The sequence below is a fragment of the Malania oleifera genome, chromosome 7, assembly GCF_029873635.1.
Source record: "Malania oleifera isolate guangnan ecotype guangnan chromosome 7, ASM2987363v1, whole genome shotgun sequence".
Taxonomy (NCBI): Eukaryota; Viridiplantae; Streptophyta; class Magnoliopsida; order Santalales; family Ximeniaceae; genus Malania; species Malania oleifera.
The window spans coordinates 35,178,345-35,202,938 of NC_080423.1; positions in this window are offsets into that span (position 1 = coordinate 35,178,345).

Genomic DNA, 24,594 nt, shown 5'->3' on the forward strand with positions numbered 1-24,594 from the left:
CATATGTATATAAAAATATCTTGGCCCGTATGCCGGTTTTCCCATCATAAAAACCCACATCATCCACATTCCCAGAAAACCAACATTTCACAACAGTTTTATACTCATGCCACACCATAGATTTTCCTCATATTCAACATACGATCATTTTCATAGTATTTTGCAAATATTAAACATATATATATATATATATATATAAACGTATACATTTCCATAAATCAAATGATAATATATATATATATATATATATATATATAAGCATTTTCCAAAACAGTACTAGCTTAGTTTATCCCCTTACCTGATTCCTGGTAAGCGCCTAATAAAACTGCCCCGTACCCGCAGGGTTCCTAACTCAACACCCTAAAAATGAAAAATCCCAGAATTAAAGTTCAGTATATCTAAGCATACAATATTTTCCTCAACTGTCAAAAACCCACATATTGAGTAGAACGTTTTTACCCAAAAGCATTTAAGTTTAACACCTGAGGGGTTCCCTGACCAATACCCTGAAACTGAAAAACTCTCAGTATTAAACTTCAATATTTTTATGCGCACAACATTTCTTATAACTAGTGCAAGACCAAATATGGCTTAAAAATCCTTACCTCAACTCTAGGATGATTTCTAACTAGCTTTCTCCCACGATCCACTCCAGAAGATTAAGAGAACTCCGCCAGGATCATCGAGGTAGCTTCAGATCATTGATTCGCCTACTGGGGGGGCCGGAAATGAAAAGAGAAGGGAGAGAGAGTCATAGAGAGAGAGAGAGAGAGAGAGAGAGAGAGAGAGGAGAGAGAGAGATTTCTTAAAAATGAAATAATTCCCGGATTTTTGTATATATAATAAAATAGGGGATTTCATCGACGAGCTCGTTCTTCGTCGATGAGTCCTTCACAAATTTCATCGACGAGACCCTGTATTCATCGATGAAATTCAGGCTACCTCAGAACCCCCTTGGTATTTTCTCATCGACGAAGCCTTATGTTCGTTGACGAAATCTTTAAAGCCTTCATCGACGAATCCCTTGTATTCGTCGACGAAGCCCTGCTGACCCCCTTTTCTTTAGTCCTTCCAAAGTTCAATGTCGTCGACGAACGCTAGTCGACGACCTCCTTCTGTTTCTGATTTCCATATCCCTTTTCTTTTATTATTTAACTATCATTTTATTCGGGTCGTTACAAAGTGTTTGTCAACGAACTCCCTTCATGGACTCGTTGATGAGGTGATGTGTCTCGTCGATGAATCCACACCTTATAAATATGCTAAACTCAGGTTTTCCAGTGAAAATTTTTGCATGAAACTCCCTCTCTCTCTCTCTAAACCTCGTCTCTCCCACTTTATATCTAGATTTTCGACTTCGTCCTTCGCTAGTTCGACAATTGGAAGTCGCCACACTACTCCTGGTAAGATTCACTACAAGTCTTCTGGAGTAGTTTGTTGGTTAGGCCAACTTGGGCACCATCCCATAATCTGGGTAAGTTGGTTATTTTAAGTTTTACAAGCTATTTGGTGTTTTTGGATTGAGAAAAATGCTTTAAATAGAATAATACTAAAGTTTTGTTGGGAAAAATGTAATTTCAAAGTGTTGAGCTGGGAACACCACAAGAGTAGGTTTAGTTATTTTTGTAGGCTTCTTAGTGAGTCAGGTGAGAGGATAAATTAAGTCATCCTTTTTCATTAAATTGTTTGTTGTTATACAACATTTATTATCAGGAAAATATGTATTTTATAGAACTATGTTTGGGAATACTGCTGTTGAACAGGGAAATGGTTTTAACATATTTTATAAGAAAATATGATTTCAAAACAAATTATGAGTTTCGAAGGCTGCTTACATTTCTATGGCATGAGTATAATATTTCCACGAAAATTATGTTATATTGAAATATTATGAATTTTCCAAGATAAGCATGTTATAGCAGTTTTCAGGAAAACCATAAAAACGGTACAGGAACTTTGGTTTTAAGAATATTATGTTAAACAATGCAAGAATTTCATGTTTATTATGTTATGAATTATGCTGGCATAAATGCTGTGATTATGTATGATATGTAAGGAATCATGAAATATGAATATGTCAAATATTTCTATGAAATATGAAACAACTACGTATAAGTATATGAAATTTATTGTATGTTATCAAAATCTGGATAGCTTAGTTTTGTTTTATGAAACATGGTACCGTAGCTATATGTTCACAATTATGTTTATGTTAGTGCTACCACACATCTTATCTAGAGTGTGGGAGATGGCAGTCAATGCGGCTTTATGGGAGTGTCGTAGCTCCCCTGGTAGTTTGGCATAGGTGGAACAAGCTCATCATACTTACACACCTATGTTTGACTTAACATGGTTGGCCAGCCATTGCTAGGTCTTGCCTACAGGAAGCACAATCCTGTCATGTGAGGGGTAAGACATGACAATAGGTAGCTATCTATCATGGGTAATAATTTAGTATGATATGGTTATACAAGATGATTTTTCAGTACAGAAATTTGGTACGTTAAACTATGTTATGTTAAATCATGTTTTATTCAGATATGATACAACTATTTATACCATATATGAATTATGTACTATTTATATGTATAACACAAAAATACCCATATTGCCACACACTGATATTAGTTTATCTCCCTTGGTGAGAGGTGTCTCACCCTAGCTATACAAACATTTTAGGAAATCTAGGTAGAAGGGCGGATAAAGCTCCGCAGTGGTAGGAGTTTACCAAACTACCTCGTTAGAAGGGTAAATAGGTGAGACAAGGTTAGATGGGTTTTTCTGATTATGACCTTAAGATACTTTTTGGGTCTTTTTGTGGATGACTGTATATATATGACAAATTCAGTAGAACTCTAGTATGGTTTCTAGTGTTGTATGACATGTATGTAATTCTATGTTTTCCGCTGCTTAGGTATCAGAGTTATATGATAGGTATATCCCTAGTACTCATGGGTCTAGGTTGATCATGATAATGACAGTTTAATTGGGAGTTAGAATTATTAATATTGTTATTACATGGAAAAAAAATGGTAAAATAGGTAGGTCGTTACATTTCGGATGAGACGAGAGCACCAAGGGTGACTCCTGAGGATGTGCAATTGCCCCTAGCACTTTTTGCTATGCCACCCATTAGATAGCAGTTCGTGAATGTTACCCTAGGGCTTACAAAGGACATACCTGCTCATCTAGTGTTTTTCTATACTATTAGCCCGACCATGCCATATGATTTTTCCATGGGGCCTCCGGTGGACATTCTTGACAAGCTGGTGCCGCACCGTATCCTTAGACCACACAAACCATCACCCTCATCTCTTACCCCTAACTTATGTCGTCTTTTGGAGGAAATGACATGGGACCGAGATGCCGCTAGAGCAGCAGCTGCCTTGCCTTGCTCGGCTAGTTTTAATTCTGATTCTGATTAGGACAGACTAGATACTTGGGATCTTTTGATGTGCTTTCTCTTTTGCTTATGTACTATACTTATGCACCCTTTGCTTTTATTTTATTTTATTTTATTTTATTTTTCCTGTATTTTGTTTCACCATGCTTTTGAATGATTGTACGCATGCTTAAATGTTTCTATCTACATTGTTTTGCCTCTAAAATTAATGAAAATATATGGTGCTTTTGGTTTCTACCTGTATTTTGTGTTTCACTATATCATTACGTTTTTTTGGCTATTTTAGGATTTTATGTGGATGTTACTTACCCAGATAAGGTAGGCAGATAAGTGTTCACTTTTTTTTATTCTTCTTGTGCATTCATTTGAGATAGTGTTGTAGTTGTCTTTTATGACTTTATGTTTTATATGTTGCATTAATATGTGATCGAGTTACTTATTATTGTCCAGGGGGGGTGTTGGGCTTGTTTTTCGAAGTGAAAACTCTACTTTAGGCAAAGATAGGTAAGCTGCTCTTATATGTTCATGATTATTTGTAAGTGATAATTTTTTTTCATTGAACTATTGGAATACATGCAATTGACAAAGAAAAGTGAAAAATATCATGAATATTGCATGTAGAGCAATGAGATGATGTAAAAGAGAAGAACACTTCTCAATCTTTGTCTAACTTCACTAAAATACCATTTGCATGTTATGTTATATTCTTAAGTAGTTATATTAACTTATTTCTTTCCGAAAAATATACTTCCTTACAATTAAAATTATATATTGTTTCACTATATAATTCAATATACATATTTGAGCAAAAAGTCATCAAAAAGAAAAGTCCTAATTTTGTTTCGAGTTTGGTTGATCTTTAGTTAACAACTTATCACTTAATGGGTCTTCTTTTAAGTGTGTAAGTGTATGAGGAAAAATGATTTTGATTAGTTGGTATTATTACCACTAGATTTATATATGTCAAAAATTAATTTTCAACTCTATGGATTTCTTTGATTGTTTACTAAATCAAACAAATACTAGCTAGGTCATTCATAATCAAATTATGTTGACTAATTTTTAATCATGATCACATGTAGTATTGAATGAATGATATCCAATATCCCATCATTCTTCTAGTCCATTCTATTGAATAATATATAAAAAGTTTCTTAAATTTTTTAATTATGAGTAATTAAATCTTAATAATAGTAATTTTATGATATGACAAATAATATAATAACAAGATGACCAACATATATAAAGTTAAAAATCTATAATGTGCAAAAATGGAGGGAACAGTCAAGAGAACTTTAGCCGTATATATATAAATATAAATATATATATATGTATGTATGTATGTATGTATGTATGTATGTATATATATATACAAATATATATATATATATATATATATATATGTATGTATGTATATATATGTACAAAGATATTTATGATAAAATGAATGTTAAAATACAGGTTTCAGGATGACCTACTTATCACGGGCTCCTTATAGAAACAAAACTCACACATATCAAATTATTAAATATTGTACATGCCTATGGTGTGTTTTCTTGGACTGGTGGGAAACGCAACGTTTGAGATTGTGCACAGTTAGAAAGTCTTTAGAACAACAATGTATAAAATACAATGAAAGGCTAAGAATTAAATACCATATGAAGTAAACTACCAAATTAATTACTGTCATTTCTTACGTTCATTGAAGCATAGAACCGTTCAAGAATGGTTACTATACATTCATGCCTCATCGTACATGTGAGACAAAACAATTATTGAAATTCAATTGATTATTAGTCATACTATGTTGACTAATAATCAATTGAACATGTTACTTATTTGTTTCAATTACGATTAGTAATGTTTGTATTTCAACCATTCTTGCATTGTCCAATGTGGATAGTTCAGGAAGTTGTATTTACATTGTTGTCATCGTTCATGCTTTGTCAATTGTAATTATATATTTCAAGTGTGTCTCTACTAGTGTTCTTTGTATGCGTAGTCGGGTGTTGTGATAATTTGTTAGTGATGGAAAACTAGCAACATGTTCACTTCCCCCATCTCGTGTACTTGGGGAGCCATGGGGAGATGCTGTTAAAATTTATAATGACTACGATGAAGGAATTTGAGCGATTGATTGCAACGTAAATGCAACATCCCTAAATGGGATAGGATCCGTACCCTTTAGACAAAAGGTGGTTGATTATAGGATTCACGATGCATGTGTCATAAACATTATGAGAATGTAATCAACACCATTTACTTGAACATGTTATAGGGTAATTAATGAACATGGATAAGAGTTGGATGAACGCTCAGGGTAGGTTTTTGCTAGAATACGTGAAAGGGGTACATGATTTCATAGAGTTTGCTTGTCCTCGTACAAACAAAGCCAGTAGAATAAGGTGTCCTTGCAAGAAATGCCAAAACATAACATTAAAACACATTGATTTGTTAATACACATTTATTAGGCTTTGGAATGGAGAAAAGGTACACAACATGGGTGTTCCATGGTGAAGATTACGCAGTTCAGAGTGATGATGATGACAATGAAGATGCTGGGAAAAATATAATAGGTGGTGATACACGTTCGTAAGGGTTAATCAAAATGTTAGGTGACTTGAAAAAGAGGATTGCAATGGACACAGACGGTGTCGATGTGTCGCGTACTGGTGTTGAATGTACTTCAACAGGTACTATACCTTACAATCCTAGTACATTGAATCGACTCGGTAAACCATTTGCTAATCTCATGAGGGATGCACGGGTGCCCCTATATCCAAACTATAAAAAGTTCTCAAAATTAGAGTTTCTAATAAAATTTTTTCATGCAAGGACAATGCATGGGTTATCTTATAGCGCATTCAACATGCATTTAAGCCTCATTAAGGCGGCATTTCCTGATGGTGAAACAATTTCAAAGTCTTTTTATGAGGCGAAGACATACATGCATGAATTAGGTCTCGGTTATATTCCAATACATGCGTGCAGGTATGATTGTGCACTTTTTTATGGTCAAAATGAAAATGCGAACAAGTGCCCAGAATGTGGTGAACCGAGGTATACAACTAATCAGAAAAGAGGTAAAAAGATCCCTAAAAAAGTATTGCAATATTGTCTATTAATCTCGCGACTGCAACAATTGTACATGTGCAGAAAGACTGCTGTCGATATGAGATGGCATCAAGAAAAGCGTCTTCAAGAAGGAAACACCCTTATCCATCCATCGAACTTTGAAGCTTAGGCCAATTTTGATAAAATGCATCTATGGTTTGCTAGTGATCCTCGCAACATCAAACTTGGCCTTGCTTCATATGGGTTCAATCCTATCAGTAACATGAACAACCTATATAGCATGTGGCCAGTTATGAAGTTGCCATACAATATGCCGCCATGGCTATGTAAGAAAGAACCCTTCATTTATGTCTCTACTTTTTCCCGGAACAAGGGCACCTGGTAATGATACTGATGTGTACCTGCGTCCGTTAATTGATGAGTTGAAAGAACTATGGGAAAAAGGAGTGGAGACATTCGATGTGGAAATTGGGACAACATTTCAGTTGTATGTTGTAGTGTATAGAAAATTAATAATTTTTCCTCTTACGACAACCTATCAGGTTGGAGCACAAAAGGTTACTTAGCATGCCCAGTTTATAATAAGATGTTGGGTCCTTATCCTTGAAGCAGGGATGCAAGCTATGCTTTATGTGTCATCGTTGTTTTCTATGACTTGGACATTATTGGAGGACTCATGGCTTTAAAAGCTTTCATGGAAAACATGAACGAAGGTCATAGCCAAAGTGACTAAGTCGGGAAGAGATATTGAACCAGCTTAGGTGAATTGGAGATTAGAAGGCTGCTTACATTTCTATGGCATGAGTATAATATTTTCATGAAAATTATGTTATATTGAAATATTATGAATTTTCAAAGATAAACATGTTATAGCAGTTTTCAGGAAAACCATAAAAACAATACCGGATCTGTGGTTTTAAGAATATTATGTTAAACATTGCAAGAATTTCATGTTTATTATGTTATGAATTATGTCGGCATGAGGCCTCTAACACGACTAACTAGAAAGAATGCCAGGTTTGAATGAGATGAAAGTTGTGAGCAGAGCTTCCAGGAATTGAAACCGAGGGTCGTCACAACACCAGTATTGACCATTCCATCAAGAGGTGATGGTTATGTGGTCTACTATGACATATCTTTGAAGGGGCTCAGATGTGTATTAATGCAACAGGGAAAAGTAGTAGCATATGCCTCTAGAAAATTGAAAGAATATGAAAAAAATTATCCCATTCATGATCTAGAATTGGCTGCAGTGGTTCATGCACTGAAAATTTGGAGGCATTATTTGTACGGTGAGAAATGTGAAATATTTTCAGACCATAAAAGTTTAAAGTGCTTCTTCACTCAGAAAGAGTTGAATACGTGGAAAAGAAGGTGGTTATAGCTCATCAAGGATTATGGCTGCACCATCAGTTACCATCTAGGTAAAACTAATGTGGTGGCTAATGCCCTAAGTCAAAAATCAGGGGAAGCAGCACAGTTAGCAGCAGTAGTTCAGCACTCGATCCTGATGGACTTGGAAAGGCTTGGCATGGAGTTAGTAGAAAGCGATCACCAAACATTTATTGCCAACCTGGTGGTGCATCCTACCCTACAAGAAAGGATTAACGCTGCTCAAAGGGATGATACAGAATTAGCAAAGCTAATAGCTGAAGTGCAGGACAGACAAGGGGAGGAGTTAAGTATTTTAGATGACGGAGCTTTGAGGTTCCGTACTAGGTTGTGTGTTCCTGTAAATGTGGATATCAAAAGGATGATCCTTGAGGAGGCTCACAGATCCTTATACACGGTACATCCCGGTAGAACTAAAATGTACAGGGATCTGCGAGAGTATTTCTAATGGAGCGGCATAAAGAGAGAGATTACTAAATTTGTGTAGTAGTGTTTGACGTGCAAGTAGGTTAAGGCCAAAAACTAGAGACTGGTGGGACAGGTGCAACCACTTTACATCCTAGAGTGGAAGTGAGATCACATTTCTCTTGAATTTGTGACGGGTTTGCCACCGGTGTGGCAGGGACAAAATGCTATATGGGTGGTCGTAGATCGATTGATGAATACTACTCACTTTATTCCATTTAGAGTCAACTACTCCATAGACAAACTAGTAGAAATGTATATTTAAGAGATAGTATGATCACATGGTGTTCCGATGTTTATAGTATAAGACCGAGACCCACGTTTCATGTCACGGTTTTAGAAAAGATTCTAGGAGGTTCCGGAGTCTTAGTTGTCATTCAGCACGACGTTTCATCCTTAGATGGACGGGTTGTCAAAGAGGATGATTCAAATATTAGAAGATATGCTACGGGCATGTGTGCTGGATTTTGGGGGTAGTTGGACCCAGTATATGCCGCTGGTAGAGTTTGTATACAATAATAACTATCAGACCAGCATCGACATGGCACCTTACAAGGCGCTATATGCTTGGAGATATCGTTCTCCTCTGTACTTGGATCAGATAGGTGAGAGGCAAGTTTTGAGGCCAGAAATAGTGCAGCAGGCATACGATAAAGTCTGGTTTATTAGAGATAGAATTAGTGTAGCTCAGAGTCAGTAGAAAAGCTACGCTGATAATCACTGTCAGAAGTTGAAATTCGAAGTGAGAGACCATATATTTCTAAAAATAGTACCATTGAAAGGTACTACAAGGTTTGGGGGGAAGGGTAAGCTGAACCCTTGGTTCATTGGCCCTTTCGAGATACTTAAGAGGGTGGGGTCAGTTGCCTACTGATTAGCTGTAGCACCAGTTCTATCCAGGATACATGACGTATTTCATGTTTCCATGCCAAGTAAATACGTCTTGAATCCCTTCCTTATATTCAGATATGCAGAGATAGAGCTCATAGAATCACTAGCTTATGAGGAGATACTAGTGCAGATCTTAGAAAGGAAGGAACAGGAATTGTGTAATAAGAGAATTCCAATAGTAAAAGTCTTGTGGAGGATCATGTTGTGGAAGAAGCTTCATGGGAGCTTGAGGAAGAAATACATCAGAAGTACTCACATTTGTTCAGTGGGGACCAGCAGTAATCATAAAAATGCAAGATAAGTATGTTAAGTTTCTTTTGTGTAGGTTAGTTAGTACATGTAATAATTTTCTGTTAGTAGGTAGCGTTTTGGTTTTGGGAGAATTTTCTTTTATGCATATTATGTAATATCTCTGAGCCCTGAATGTAACCACGATATTCCACTACCACAACTGAGCTTAAATAATAAAATAAACAGCCTATTTTCCTCAAAGGATGGTGTTAAATACCTATAGTGAATTTTGAGGACGAAATTTTTATAAGAAGGGGAGAATGTAGAGACCTAAAGAATTATAGTAATTAAATAATAAAATAAATTAGGAAAAGAGAATTTTTAAAAGGGGATTTAGCAAGGTCTCATCGACGAGTGCAGAGTGCACATCGACGAACATGCTTCTTGGGCTCGTCGACATGGATGCGTGTCTCATCAACGAGACATTACTGAGAGGGTTGATTTCAAGACCTAAAATTCATTGATGAGGGGTAAGTGTGTCACGACCTGCTCATTTTCCACATATATATTTTTTTTATAATAAAATCATTACCACACACATCTCATTTCCCAACATTGCAGAATCCACCTAGACCCGTTGGTCGTAGGGATACATCAGAACATATAGCAGAAACCTATGCAGCAGAAAGTATAAAATCATATACATCTCATCATAATGTGCAATACAATATACCAGAGTACTACAATCACTATCTCTCCATATATACATTCCAAAAATGGAATCTAGGGATGGTTCCCACAAAAACATACTATCCCTACTAAAAGCTTACCTCTCGAAAAGGGCAGATAATCCACACTATGTCAGCGGGGTTTTTCCCGCTCTCCTATCTGGGGTTCTTGAAAAGTTTATAAAATTTAGGGGTGAGACACCTCTCAGTAAGGGAAATAAACTAATACTAGTGTGTGGTAACATGAGTATACCATGTTCTACATATACCATACATATCATATCCAATACTGTTTATCAAATCTGGGAAAACATAAGCACATCAAAACATTGCAGACCATACTGCATTTTCATAAACATTTCTCATCTCATATCATAATAATAACATTATAAAACAATCCTGGTAGGTTAGCTCACTGTTGTCATGTATTACCCCCACATGACTAGGTTGTGTGGCCCGAAGGCGGGACCTGACAATGGTTGGACGACCATTGCTAAGTCAATAGTCTAGTCTGTAGGTCCGATGGGTCTACCCAGACTGGTCCATACACCAGGGGCGATATCAGCACACTTCTTGAAAATAACCACATCGACCATCCAATCTCACATCACTCCGTACAGTGGCGTTAACACAGATATCATAATCACAAGGACCATGGACACATAGCAACGGTACCGTGCAAGTGCTAACCTAAACCAAGCCAACCAAGTTCTGATATCATATACATATACTAAAACCGTGATACATAAATATCTCATATCATTTATTTTCACCTCAATCATATCATTTTACATATATACATGTATCATGAAAATCATCAGCCTGTATGCCAGTATTACACATTTTAACATAGCACGACTCATACGCCAGCAAATCACATAGCACAGCCCGTATGCTGGCAAATCACATAGCTCGGCCCATACGCCAGCAAATCACATAGCACAACCCGTATGCTGGCAAATCACATAGCTTGGCCCGTACGCCGGCAAATCACATAGCACAGCCCGTACGCTGGCAAATCACATAGCTCGGCCCGTACGCCAGTAACCATATCCACATAGCACGGCCCGTACGCCGGCAAATCATATGTATATAAAAATATCTTGGCCCGTATGCCGGTTTTCCCATCATAAAAACCCACATCATCCACATTCCCAGAAAACCAACATTTCACAACAGTTTTATACTCATGCCACACCATAGATTTTCCTCATATTCAACATACGATCATTTTCATAGTATTTTGCAAATATTAAACATATATATATATATATAAGCATTTTCCAAAACAGTACTAGCTTAGTTTATCCCCTTACCTGATTCCTGGTAAGCGCCTAATAAAACTGCCCCGTACCCGCAGGGTTCCTAACTCAACACCCTAAAAATGAAAAATCCCAGAATTAAAGTTCAGTATATCTAAGCATACATTATTTTCCTCAACTGTCAAAAACCCACATATTGAGTAGAACGTTTTTACCCAAAAGCATTTAAGTTTAACACCTGAGGGGTTCCCTGACCAATACCCTGAAACTGAAAAACTCTCAGTATTAAACTTCAATATTTTTATGCGCACAACATTTCTTATAACTAGTGCAAGACCAAATATGGCTTAAAAATCCTTACCTCAACTCTAGGATGATTTCTAACTAGCTTTCTCCCACGATCCACTCCAGAAGATTAAGAGAACTCCGCCAGGATCATCGAGGTAGCTTCAGATCATTGATCCGACAACTGGTGGGGCCGGAAATGAAAAGAGAAGGGAGAGAGAGTCATAGAGAGAGAGAGAGAGAGAGAGAGAGAGAGAGGAGAGAGAGAGATTTCTTAAAAATGAAATAATTCCCGGATTTTTGTATATATAATAAAATAGGGGATTTCATCGACGAGCTCGTTCTTCGTCGATGAGTCCTTCACAAATTTCATCGACGAGACCCTGTATTCATCGATGAAATTCAGGCTACCTCAGAACCCCCTTGGTATTTTCTCATCGACGAAGCCTTATGTTCGTTGACGAAATCTTTAAAGCCTTCATCGACGAATCCCTTGTATTCGTCGACGAAGCCCTGCTGACCCCCTTTTCTTTAGTCCTTCCAAAGTTCAATGTCGTCGACGAACGCTAGTCGACGACCTCCTTCTGTTTCTGATTTCCATATCCCTTTTCTTTTATTATTTAACTATCATTTTATTCGGGTCGTTACAAAGTGTTTGTCAACGAACTCCCTTCATGGACTCGTTGATGAGGTGATGTGTCTCGTCGATGAATCCACACCTTATAAATATGCTAAACTCAGGTTTTCCAGTGAAAATTTTTGCATGAAACTCCCTCTCTCTCTCTCTAAACCTCGTCTCTCCCACTTTATATCTAGATTTTCGACTTCGTCCTTCGCTAGTTCGACAATTGGAAGTCGCCACACTACTCCTGGTAAGATTCACTACAAGTCTTCTGGAGTAGTTTGTTGGTTAGGCCAACTTGGGCACCATCCCATAATCTGGGTAAGTTGGTTATTTTAAGTTTTACAAGCTATTTGGTGTTTTTGGATTGAGAAAAATGCTTTAAATAGAATAATACTAAAGTTTTGTTGGGAAAAATGTAATTTCAAAGTGTTGAGCTGGGAACACCACAAGAGTAGGTTTAGTTATTTTTGTAGGCTTCTTAGTGAGTCAGGTGAGAGGATAAATTAAGTCATCCTTTTTCATTAAATTGTTTGTTGTTATACAACATTTATTATCAGGAAAATATGTATTTTATAGAACTATGTTTGGGAATACTGCTGTTGAACAGGGAAATGGTTTTAACATATTTTATAAGAAAATATGATTTCAAAACAAATTATGAGTTTCGAAGGCTGCTTACATTTCTATGGCATGAGTATAATATTTCCACGAAAATTATGTTATATTGAAATATTATGAATTTTCCAAGATAAGCATGTTATAGCAGTTTTCAGGAAAACCATAAAAACGGTACAGGAACTTTGGTTTTAAGAATATTATGTTAAACAATGCAAGAATTTCATGTTTATTATGTTATGAATTATGCTGGCATAAATGCTGTGATTATGTATGATATGTAAGGAATCATGAAATATGAATATGTCAAATATTTCTATGAAATATGAAACAACTACGTATAAGTATATGAAATTTATTGTATGTTATCAAAATCTGGATAGCTTAGTTTTGTTTTATGAAACACGGTACCGTAGCTATATGTTCACAATTATGTTTATGTTAGTGCTACCACACATCTTATCTAGAGTGTGGGAGATGGCAGTCAATGCGGCTTTATGGGAGTGTCGTAGCTCCCCTGGTAGTTTGGCATAGGTGGAACAAGCTCATCATACTTACACACCTATGTTTGACTTAACATGGTTGGCCAGCCATTGCTAGGTCTTGCCTACAGGAAGCACAATCCTGTCATGTGAGGGGTAAGACATGACAATAGGTAGCTATCTATCATGGGTAATAATTTAGTATGATATGGTTATACAAGATGATTTTTCAGTACAGAAATTTGGTACGTTAAACTATGTTATGTTAAATCATGTTTTATTCAGATATGATACAACTATTTATACCATATATGAATTATGTACTATTTATATGTATAACACAAAAATACCCATATTGCCACACACTGATATTAGTTTATCTCCCTTGGTGAGAGGTGTCTCACCCTAGCTATACAAACATTTTAGGAAATCTAGGTAGAAGGGCGGATAAAGCTCCGCAGTGGTAGGAGTTTACCAAACTACCTCGTTAGAAGGGTAAATAGGTGAGACAAGGTTAGATGGGTTTTTCTGATTATGACCTTAAGATACTTTTTGGGTCTTTTTGTGGATGACTGTATATATATGACAAATTCAGTAGAACTCTAGTATGGTTTCTAGTGTTGTATGACATGTATGTAATTCTATGTTTTCCGCTGCTTAGGTATCAGAGTTATATGATAGGTATATCCCTAGTACTCATGGGTCTAGGTTGATCATGATAATGACAGTTTAATTGGGAGTTAGAATTATTAATATTGTTATTACATGGAAAAAAAATGGTAAAATAGGTAGGTCGTTACATTTCGGATGAGACGAGAGCACCAAGGGTGACTTCTGAGGATGTGCAATTGCCCCTAGCACTTTTTGCTATGCCACCCATTAGATAGCAGTTCGTGAATGTTACCCTAGGGCTTACAAAGGACATACCTGCTCATCTAGTGTTTTTCTATACTATTAGCCCGACCATGCCATATGATTTTTCCATGGGGCCTCCGGTGGACATTCTTGACAAGCTGGTGCCGCACCGTATCCTTAGACCACACAAACCATCACCCTCATCTCTTACCCCTAACTTATGTCGTCTTTTGGAGGAAATGACATGGGACCGAGATGCCGCTAGAGCAGCAGCTGCCTTGCCTTGCTCGGCTAGTTTTAATTCTGATTCTGATTAGGACAGACTAGATACTTGGGATCTTTTGATGTGCTTTCTCTTTTGCTTATGTACTATACTTATGCACCCTTTGCTTTTATTTTATTTTATTTTATTTTATTTTTCCTGTATTTTGTTTCACCATGCTTTTGAATGATTGTACGCATGCTTAAATGTTTCTATCTACATTGTTTTGCCTCTAAAATTAATGAAAATATATGGTGCTTTTGGTTTCTACCTGTATTTTGTGTTTCACTATATCATTACGTTTTTTTGGCTATTTTAGGATTTTATGTGGATGTTACTAACCCAGATAAGGTAGGCAGATAAGTGTTCACTTTTTTTTATTCTTCTTGTGCATTCATTTGAGATAGTGTCGTAGTTGTCTTTTATGACTTTATGTTTTATATGTTGCATTAATATGTGATCGAGTTACTTATTATTGTCCAGGGGGGGTGTTGGGCTTGTTTTTCGAAGTGAAAACTCTACTTTAGGCAAAGATAGGTAAGCTGCTCTTATATGTTCATGATTATTTGTAAGTGATAATTTTTTTTCATTGAACTATTGGAATACATGCAATTGACAAAGAAAAGTGAAAAATATCATGAATATTGCATGTAGAGCAATGAGATGATGTAAAAGAGAAGAACACTTCTCAATCTTTGTCTAACTTCACTAAAATACCATTTGCATGTTATGTTATATTCTTAAGTAGTTATATTAACTTATTTCTTTCCGAAAAATATACTTCCTTACAATTAAAATTATATATTGTTTCACTATATAATTCAATATACATATTTGAGCAAAAAGTCATCAAAAAGAAAAGTCCTAATTTTGTTTCGAGTTTGGTTGATCTTTAGTTAACAACTTATCACTTAATGGGTCTTCTTTTAAGTGTGTAAGTGTATGAGGAAAAATGATTTTGATTAGTTGGTATTATTACCACTAGATTTATATATGTCAAAAATTAATTTTCAACTCTATGGATTTCTTTGATTGTTTACTAAATCAAACAAATACTAGCTAGGTCATTCATAATCAAATTATGTTGACTAATTTTTAATCATGATCACATGTAGTATTGAATGAATGATATCCAATATCCCATCATTCTTCTAGTCCATTCTATTGAATAATATATAAAAAGTTTCTTAAATTTTTTAATTATGAGTAATTAAATCTTAATAATAGTAATTTTATGATATGACAAATAATATAATAACAAGATGACCAACATATATAAAGTTAAAAATCTATAATGTGCAAAAATGGAGGGAACAGTCAAGAGAACTTTAGCCGTATATATATAAATATAAATATATATATATGTATGTATGTATGTATGTATGTATGTATATATATATACAAATATATATATATATATATATATGTATGTATGTATATATATGTACAAAGATATTTATGATAAAATGAATGTTAAAATACAGGTTTCAGGATGACCTACTTATCACGGGCTCCTTATAGAAACAAAACTCACACATATCAAATTATTAAATATTGTACATGCCTATGGTGTGTTTTCTTGGACTGGTGGGAAACGCAAACGTTTGAGATTGTGCACAGTTAGAAAGTCTTTAGAAGAACAATGTATAAAATACAATGAAAGGCTAAGAATTAAATACCATATGAAGTAAACTACCAAATTAATTACTGTCATTTCTTACGTTCATTGAAGCATAGAACCGTTCAAGAATGGTTACTATACATTCATGCCTCATCGTACATGTGAGACAAAACAATTATTGAAATTCAATTGATTATTAGTCATACTATGTTGACTAATAATCAATTGAACATGTTACTTATTTGTTTCAATTACGATTAGTAATGTTTGTATTTCAACCATTCTTGCATTGTCCAATGTGGATAGTTCAGGAAGTTGTATTTACATTGTTGTCATCGTTCATGCTTTGTCAATTGTAATTATATATTTCAAGTGTGTCTCTACTAGTGTTCTTTGTATGCGTAGTCGGGTGTTGTGATAATTTGTTAGTGATGGAAAACTAGCAACATGTTCACTTCCCCCATCTCGTGTACTTGGGGAGCCATGGGGAGATGCTGTTAAAATTTATAATGACTACGATGAAGGAATTTGAGCGATTGATTGCAACGTAAATGCAACATCCCTAAATGGGATAGGATCCGTACCCTTTAGACAAAAGGTGGTTGATTATAGGATTCACGATGCATGTGTCATAAACATTATGAGAATGTAATCAACACCATTTACTTGAACATGTTATAGGGTAATTAATGAACATGGATAAGAGTTGGATGAACGCTCAGGGTAGGTTTTTGCTAGAATACGTGAAAGGGGTACATGATTTCATAGAGTTTGCTTGTCCTCGTACAAACAAAGCCAGTAGAATAAGGTGTCCTTGCAAGAAATGCCAAAACATAACATTAAAACACATTGATTTGTTAATACACATTTATTAGGCTTTGGAATGGAGAAAAGGTACACAACATGGGTGTTCCATGGTGAAGATTACGCAGTTCAGAGTGATGATGATGACAATGAAGATGCTGGGAAAAATATAATAGGTGGTGATACACGTTCGTAAGGGTTAATCAAAATGTTAGGTGACTTGAAAAAGAGGATTGCAATGGACACAGACGGTGTCGATGTGTCGCGTACTGGTGTTGAATGTACTTCAACAGGTACTATACCTTACAATCCTAGTACATTGAATCGACTCGGTAAACCATTTGCTAATCTCATGAGGGATGCACGGGTGCCCCTATATCCAAACTATAAAAAGTTCTCAAAATTAGAGTTTCTAATAAAATTTTTTCATGCAAGGACAATGCATGGGTTATCTTATAGCGCATTCAACATGCATTTAAGCCTCATTAAGGCGGCATTTCCTGATGGTGAAACAATTTCAAAGTCTTTTTATGAGGCGAAGACATACATGCATGAATTAGGTCTCGGTTATATTCCAATACATGCGTGCAGGTATGATTGTGCACTTTTTTATGGTCAACATGAAAATGCGAACAAGTGCCCAGAATGTGGTGAACCGAGGTATACAACTAATCAGAAAAGAGGTAAAAAGATCCCTAAAAAAGTATTGCAATATTGTCTATTAATCTCGCGACTGCAACAATTGTACATGTGCAGAAAGACTGCTGTCGATATGAGATGGCATCAAGAAAAGCGTCTTCAAGAAGGAAACACCCTTATCCATCCATCGAACTTTGAAGCTTAGGCCAATTTTGATAAAATGCATCTATGGTTTGCTAGTGATCCTCGCAACATCAAACTTGGCCTTGCTTCATATGGGTTCAATCCTATCAGTAACATGAACAACCTATATAGCATGTGGCCAGTTATGAAGTTGCCATACAATATGCCGCCATGGCTATGTAAGAAAGAACCCTTCATTTATGTCTCTACTTTTTCCCGGACCAAGGGCACCTGGTAATGATACTGATGTGTACCTGCGTCCGTTAATTGATGAGTTGAAAGAACTATGGGAAAAAGGAGTGGAGACATTCGATGTGGAAATTGGGACAACATTTCAGTTGTATGTTGTAGTGTATAGAAAATTAATAATTTTTCCTCTTACGACAACCTATCAGGTTGGAGCACAAAAGGTTACTTAGCATGCCCAGTTTATAATAAGATGTTGGGTCCTTATCCTTGAAGCAGGGATGCAAGCTATGCTTTATGTGTCATCGTTGTTTTCTATGACTTGGACATTATTGGAGGACTCATGGCTTTAAAAGCTTTCATGGAAAACATGAACGAAGGTCATAGCCAAAGTGACTAAGTCGGGAAGAGATATTGAACCAGCTCAGGTGAATTGGAGATGTGAAATTTGGAAAACCACTAACTACTAGAAAAAGAAAATGTGCTGAGTGGGAGTTGAATTGGACAAAGAGAAGCATCTTCTTCGAGTTACCATACTGGAAAGATCTTCACTATGCCATAACTTGGATGTCGTGCACATCAAAAAGAACATTTGTTAGAATGTTATTTGTGCATTGTTGGATATGAATAGGAAGACAAAGGATACCACAAATGTTCACTAGGATATGGAAGCTATGGGAATACGGCCTGAGTTGCACCTATTTCATGATGGGGACAAACTTCTCATGTCATCATCTTGTTACACATTTTCGAAGGATGAGAAGAATAAATTCTTCGAATGGTTGAAATCAGTGAAGTTTCCTGATGGATATGCATCGAACATAGCTCGATGCATAAACATGAATGAAGGGAAGATGTCAGGAATGAAAAGTCATGACTGTCATGTCTTTCTACAACAGGTTCTACCCATTTTCCTTCGTAGACACTTGACTGAAGATGTTTGCTCGGTGCTAATTGAACTGGGGATCTTTTTCGACAGTTGTGCTCCAAAAAATTGAGCGTAAACATACTTGAATGGTTAGAGGATGACATTGTGATCATATTATGCAAACTGGAGAAAATATTTCCACCATAATTCTTCAATGTGATGGTCCACCTAGCTGTCCATTTACCAAGGGAGGCTATAATTGGAGGACCAGTCCAATATCATTGGATGTATCCTATTGAGAGGTAAATTATAAAGTTATTTTATAATGGTCACATGATTTCCTCATTTTTTTTTTCGTTTTTTTGTCTACAATTCAATAATGCTATTTAAAATGCACAGGTTCTTATCTAATTTGAAGGGCTATGTGTGCAATAAGGCATGACTGGAAGGTTCAGTCTTTGAGGCATAAATTGACAGTGAATATCTTGCATTTTGCTTAATGTATCTACATGATATTGACACAAGGTTCACTCGTGAGGAGAAAAATGCAGACGTCCATGCTATTAATGCCAAAGATGAAGAACAGAGGAGTTCTATATTTCGAGAAAATGTTCGGCCTTTCGGTGCATGAGTTTACGATTTCATTGATATGGATGACCTACAAAAGACCCATTTTTACATCCTCAATATATTTTATGAAACTGTTCCATATATCGAGTACGTGGTTTGAAACTCCTCACTTTGCATTGTATTTACATATGCATATTTATATACTTACTTGACATTAACATGTACTATTGTCGCATATAGCGAACATAAAACTAAACTTCTGGCCCAAAATGAAAAGAATGTTTACAAAAGACATAAGAAGGAATTTGTCAATTGGTTTGGGAGCTGTGTAAGTAACAAATATTGCCTGAGTACGAAGCAATGTACATTTTCAATATTGACGATTTTCTCATCTAAACTCTTGTTTATTTAATAGATGAAATTCATGTATTACAACAGCAAGTAAAAATTTGTATGCATTGGCATGTGGCCCCGATCAACGAGTTAATTGCTACTGCGGTTGCATTGTCAACGGGTTACGATTTCATACAAAGTACCTCAAACTGAATAGAAGAATATAAAATTGTGAGGATGCGGTGCTAGGAATAGAAGGAGATGAAGAAATTGACTACTTTGGTGTCTTAGACGACATTATGAGGGTTAACTATGAAGCCAATAGACTCGTCTACCTATTCAAGTGTACCTAGTGGGACATTAGCAATAAAAAGGTTGGGATAAACACAGATGCCTACTTTACCAGTGTTAATTTTAGTAAGTCATGGTATCAAAATGACCCTTTTGTGTTAGCGATGCAGGCAGAACAAGTGTTTTGCCTTAAAGACACAAAATTGAAGAGTGAATGGCATGTGGCCCAAAAGATTCCTCCCGAAGTTTGTATGCTATTATAGAAGTTTCAAATGGGGAGACTAGTGTTGATTTCTTGAGTCCGATCTTTGTTTTGATGCTGACAAAGTACAAGTATCTCATGTGTGCATTTAGTGTTTTTGAATAGGTTCATGATTCAACACACATATGAGGTAAAGGACATGGAAGCCTAGAGGAACATAAAGATCATATTATCTAGTGTATTCCATGAAGACTGAAGAGGAAAAGACAAAGACGTTCATTTTATTTTGTATATGCATTTAATTTTATATCTTAGTCTATAATAATGCATGCATCTGCATTTAATTTTTGGTGTATCCCTGTTTTGAGGGTCAATATTTTGCAAATCCTCTACTGCTTATATTATATAGATTTTACTATTTGATTATTGAAAATGCTTTTGTAAAATCAATTGATTGGAGGATTTGGAAAGTATTTGTCAAAGTTATCATATCCCGTCCAAAGTGTTTTTAAAGTGCAAAGTTTCTCAAACCTGAAAATAATTTTGAATTTGCATGACATTGTTTTAATGCATTTCATTTGAATGCCATGCTTATTTTATTTTGTGCCTTAGTTGCTAATGTTTTTACAGGTTCATGCTTTTTTTTTTTGGGTGCCAAGGATTTTGGGAACCAGCTGAGGTATGAAAAACCAAGAGAGAGATGAACACAACTTTGAGCTTAAATGACTAAGAAAGAGTAAAACGTATAGGTATATCTATCCTCCTTCTATCCTATTGAATATTTCATACAATGATTCATACTATAGACTTTGTGTTATAATTTTTATGAATCATGTGTAGTTTGTGTTGATTGCATGCTATCTTATGAGAAATCATAAGGGAATATTTTTTTTTTATATACTCATAAGGTGCTTGGGTAAAGCATACGAGGGGTCATAATGCTTTAAATGCTCAAATAGTGTTTGCGATTGAAATTCTTGAATTTTAATATACCCTAAGAAAGTCTAGGCAACATGTGAGTTTTAATGATCTTATCCAATCTAAGCTTAATATATATACATATAACTATGATTGGTTAATATATGATAATTTTGGCTAGTGCATGCTCATATCATTATCAGTTTTTGATTAAACATCATAAGCATGTTTAAATAAATCTCATTCAAATGGACAAAGTTTTTTAATTGTTATATGACTATTGATGCTATATACATGCCTAAATTTAAAAACCTTGAATGTAGCATACTTTTTTCCACATTACAAAAAATAAGGTTGTTAGTGACGGGTTCAAACCGTTCCTAATACTCACAAAACCGTCACTAATACTATTAGTGACGGTTTTGTGAGTATTAGTGATGGTTTTGAATTAGTTGCTACATCTGCCATTACTAATACTTATTAGTGACGAATTTTCAAACCGTCACTAATAATAGAGTATTAGTAACGGATTAAAACCGTCACTAAAAACTTAAGCCCATCACTATAGATTCTACACCGACTCGATCAAAAATCGTCACTAAAGCCATAGTATTAGTGACGGTTTTAAATTCATTACTAATGCTATATTATTAGTGACGGTTTAAAAATCGTCACTATTGCTCACAGGAACCGTCACTAATACTATGGCTTTAGTGACAGTTTTAAAACCATCACTAAAAGCCATAGTATTATTGACGGCTTTAAATTCATCACTAATGTTCTATTATTAGTGACGGTTGGAAAACCATCACTAAAGCTATAGTATTAGTGACGGTTGGAAAACCTTCACTAAAACTTTTTTAAAAAACAATTATTAGTGACCAGTTTGAAACCGTCACTAATATTAAGGCTTTAGTGACGAATAAAAACATCACTACCATACTATTAGTGACGGTTTTGATACCTTCACTAATACTTAAATTGGACAATTAGTAGTGATGGTTTTAAAATCGTCACTAATAATGTTAAATTAATTTTTTTCCCAATTATTAATTCCTCTAAAAATCTATAATTACATTTTCTTATACATAATATTAAACCATAATTGTTAAAAAAAATCACAAATTATTCAAATTCTAATTCAAATTTAAATACAAATACAAATATATTATACAAATTCAAATTCAAATACAAATATATTATAAAAATTCAAATTTAAATACGAATACATTATACAAATTCAAATACAAATACAAAAATTTCATCTGTTCAGATAACAAAAAAAATCAAAAGCTGCATCCGTAGTGCATGACATCGTGTGGACATTATAACAGTTGCAAACCCTATAAATTAATAAAATTAAAAAAATTATTATACGCTTTTTGAAAAATTTTGGTAGAATTTTTCCTGTAAATATGACATTTTCCATAGAGATATGTTCCAAACCTAAGTGTTTACAATAAACAGTTCACAATAATCCAACCAGTAATGAATTTTACGAGTGCACAAGAGCTTCATATAATAAGCATTAAATAATGTAACGTGTTCATGCATCCCATAAACAATATATATCAGAATATAGTTCTATGAAAAAATAGAATGTGATGTTTATGGTTTATATGGCTTCCATAGGGCTCTAAAAGAACTATAATAATCAAATAATGCAAATGAGTCCATGATTGATATAATTTTCATTTAGCATATGCAAAAGTAAATTTAGAGATGAAGTTGAAAGTTCATTTGAAGTTCACTCATTCTTCTAAAAATGTTTTAACATTCAGCACACTATAACCATATGAGCATATGGTATATGACTATGATTATTTTGGGAAAAAGTTAAAATTTCGGCAGCAAGTCGTCTATAAATAGAACATTTCCCAAACCTGTAAGTCACAAAAGCATGCAATTCATAATATTTTTGCATCATACATATGCCATTTAGATTAAGACATGCAACAACCTAAAATTATCTACTAGTTGGCAATTCACATCACTGCATCAGCCATGCAGGTGGCGTTCCAATCAAGCATGCAGTCCTAATGTCCACTACTAGCATGCAGTTCACAAGATATATCAATTCAAGCATGTAGTCTAGAAGTTAAATCATCTATTAAACAGAAGTTAGAACTTTATGATATAATATATAATTTGCCTCTACAAGACAAGCTCAATCTAATATTACAGGCAGCTGATGAGGATGTGAGTATCGGTTCGTCTAATTACATAAAAGATTAAACTACATGCATTGCTATTTTTGTTTGAAGATTTCATGTTTTGGATTTAAATTTGTCTGAATTTAATAAAAATTAATATAATTTTATATTATATTTTGTCCTAATTCAATTTAACATTGCTAGATTTGGTAAGCATGTGTACCACAAACAAAGTCTACAACATCATTTAGAAAAGCTTCAGCTCCAAACCAGGTATACATGAATCAAGAAAAACCTCAATGAATCTGTAATAGTAATTTAGCAGTAGTACATTTGATACCTTGAGAGTTGTATCAGCTCCAAACCAAATGTCACCAATTACTCTCAAACTATCAAGCTCAACTATGTTAGGAACTGACTTGAATCGACTTAGAAAGTCACTAACTTGAAAATAGAGATCGAAATAAACATTTATAAGTATTTAAATACTAAAACCAACAATTGGGTTAACAAACCAAACAAATTTTTACCTTTTCAAATTCTTGTCCCAACTCAATGCAAGGATTCACAAGAGTTTTTCTAGCTTTATTTCTAACTAAAACTCCCTCATCTATGGTGTACAGATATGACTACATATACCAATATCAGAGATAAATAAAGCTTCAAATAACATATAAGCATGAAATGCTCAAAGGATTGTTAAAGACAAACTTTGGTGTAACCTAAACAAGAAGCAAATATGAAGTTGACTCAAATGGAAGAAATTGAGATTGGGGAATATTAATACCAACAACACGATTAAAAAATTGGATCAAACAATGATGAAAATAATAGATGAACCAAGATAATTTATAGAAAATAAAGACTTGATGTGAGATATCATATATATGATTGATACCCGTACAAATGAACCAACTGTTGTTTCTTGCAAAAGAAATCTACTATTATTTTCCTAGCAACAACAGTATCATTGTTAATCCTTGTTTCTCAAACTAGCATGCCTCTAAATGATGTAAGTAGGAGTACCTTTGAAACAAAAAAATTTCTCCATCCATAATGGATCACTTTCAACAAGCCTTTTAATGGCCTTCAAGTTCACCCACCTGTACAAAACAGTAATAACCTGAAATTAAAGTATATTAGCAAGTTTAGTGGAATTTAATAAGAGGTAAATACTTCACTTACAAATGTATTGTGTCAATAAATTTGAACTTCTCCATTGACTTGAATAATCAATCAATATGAAGTCATAGG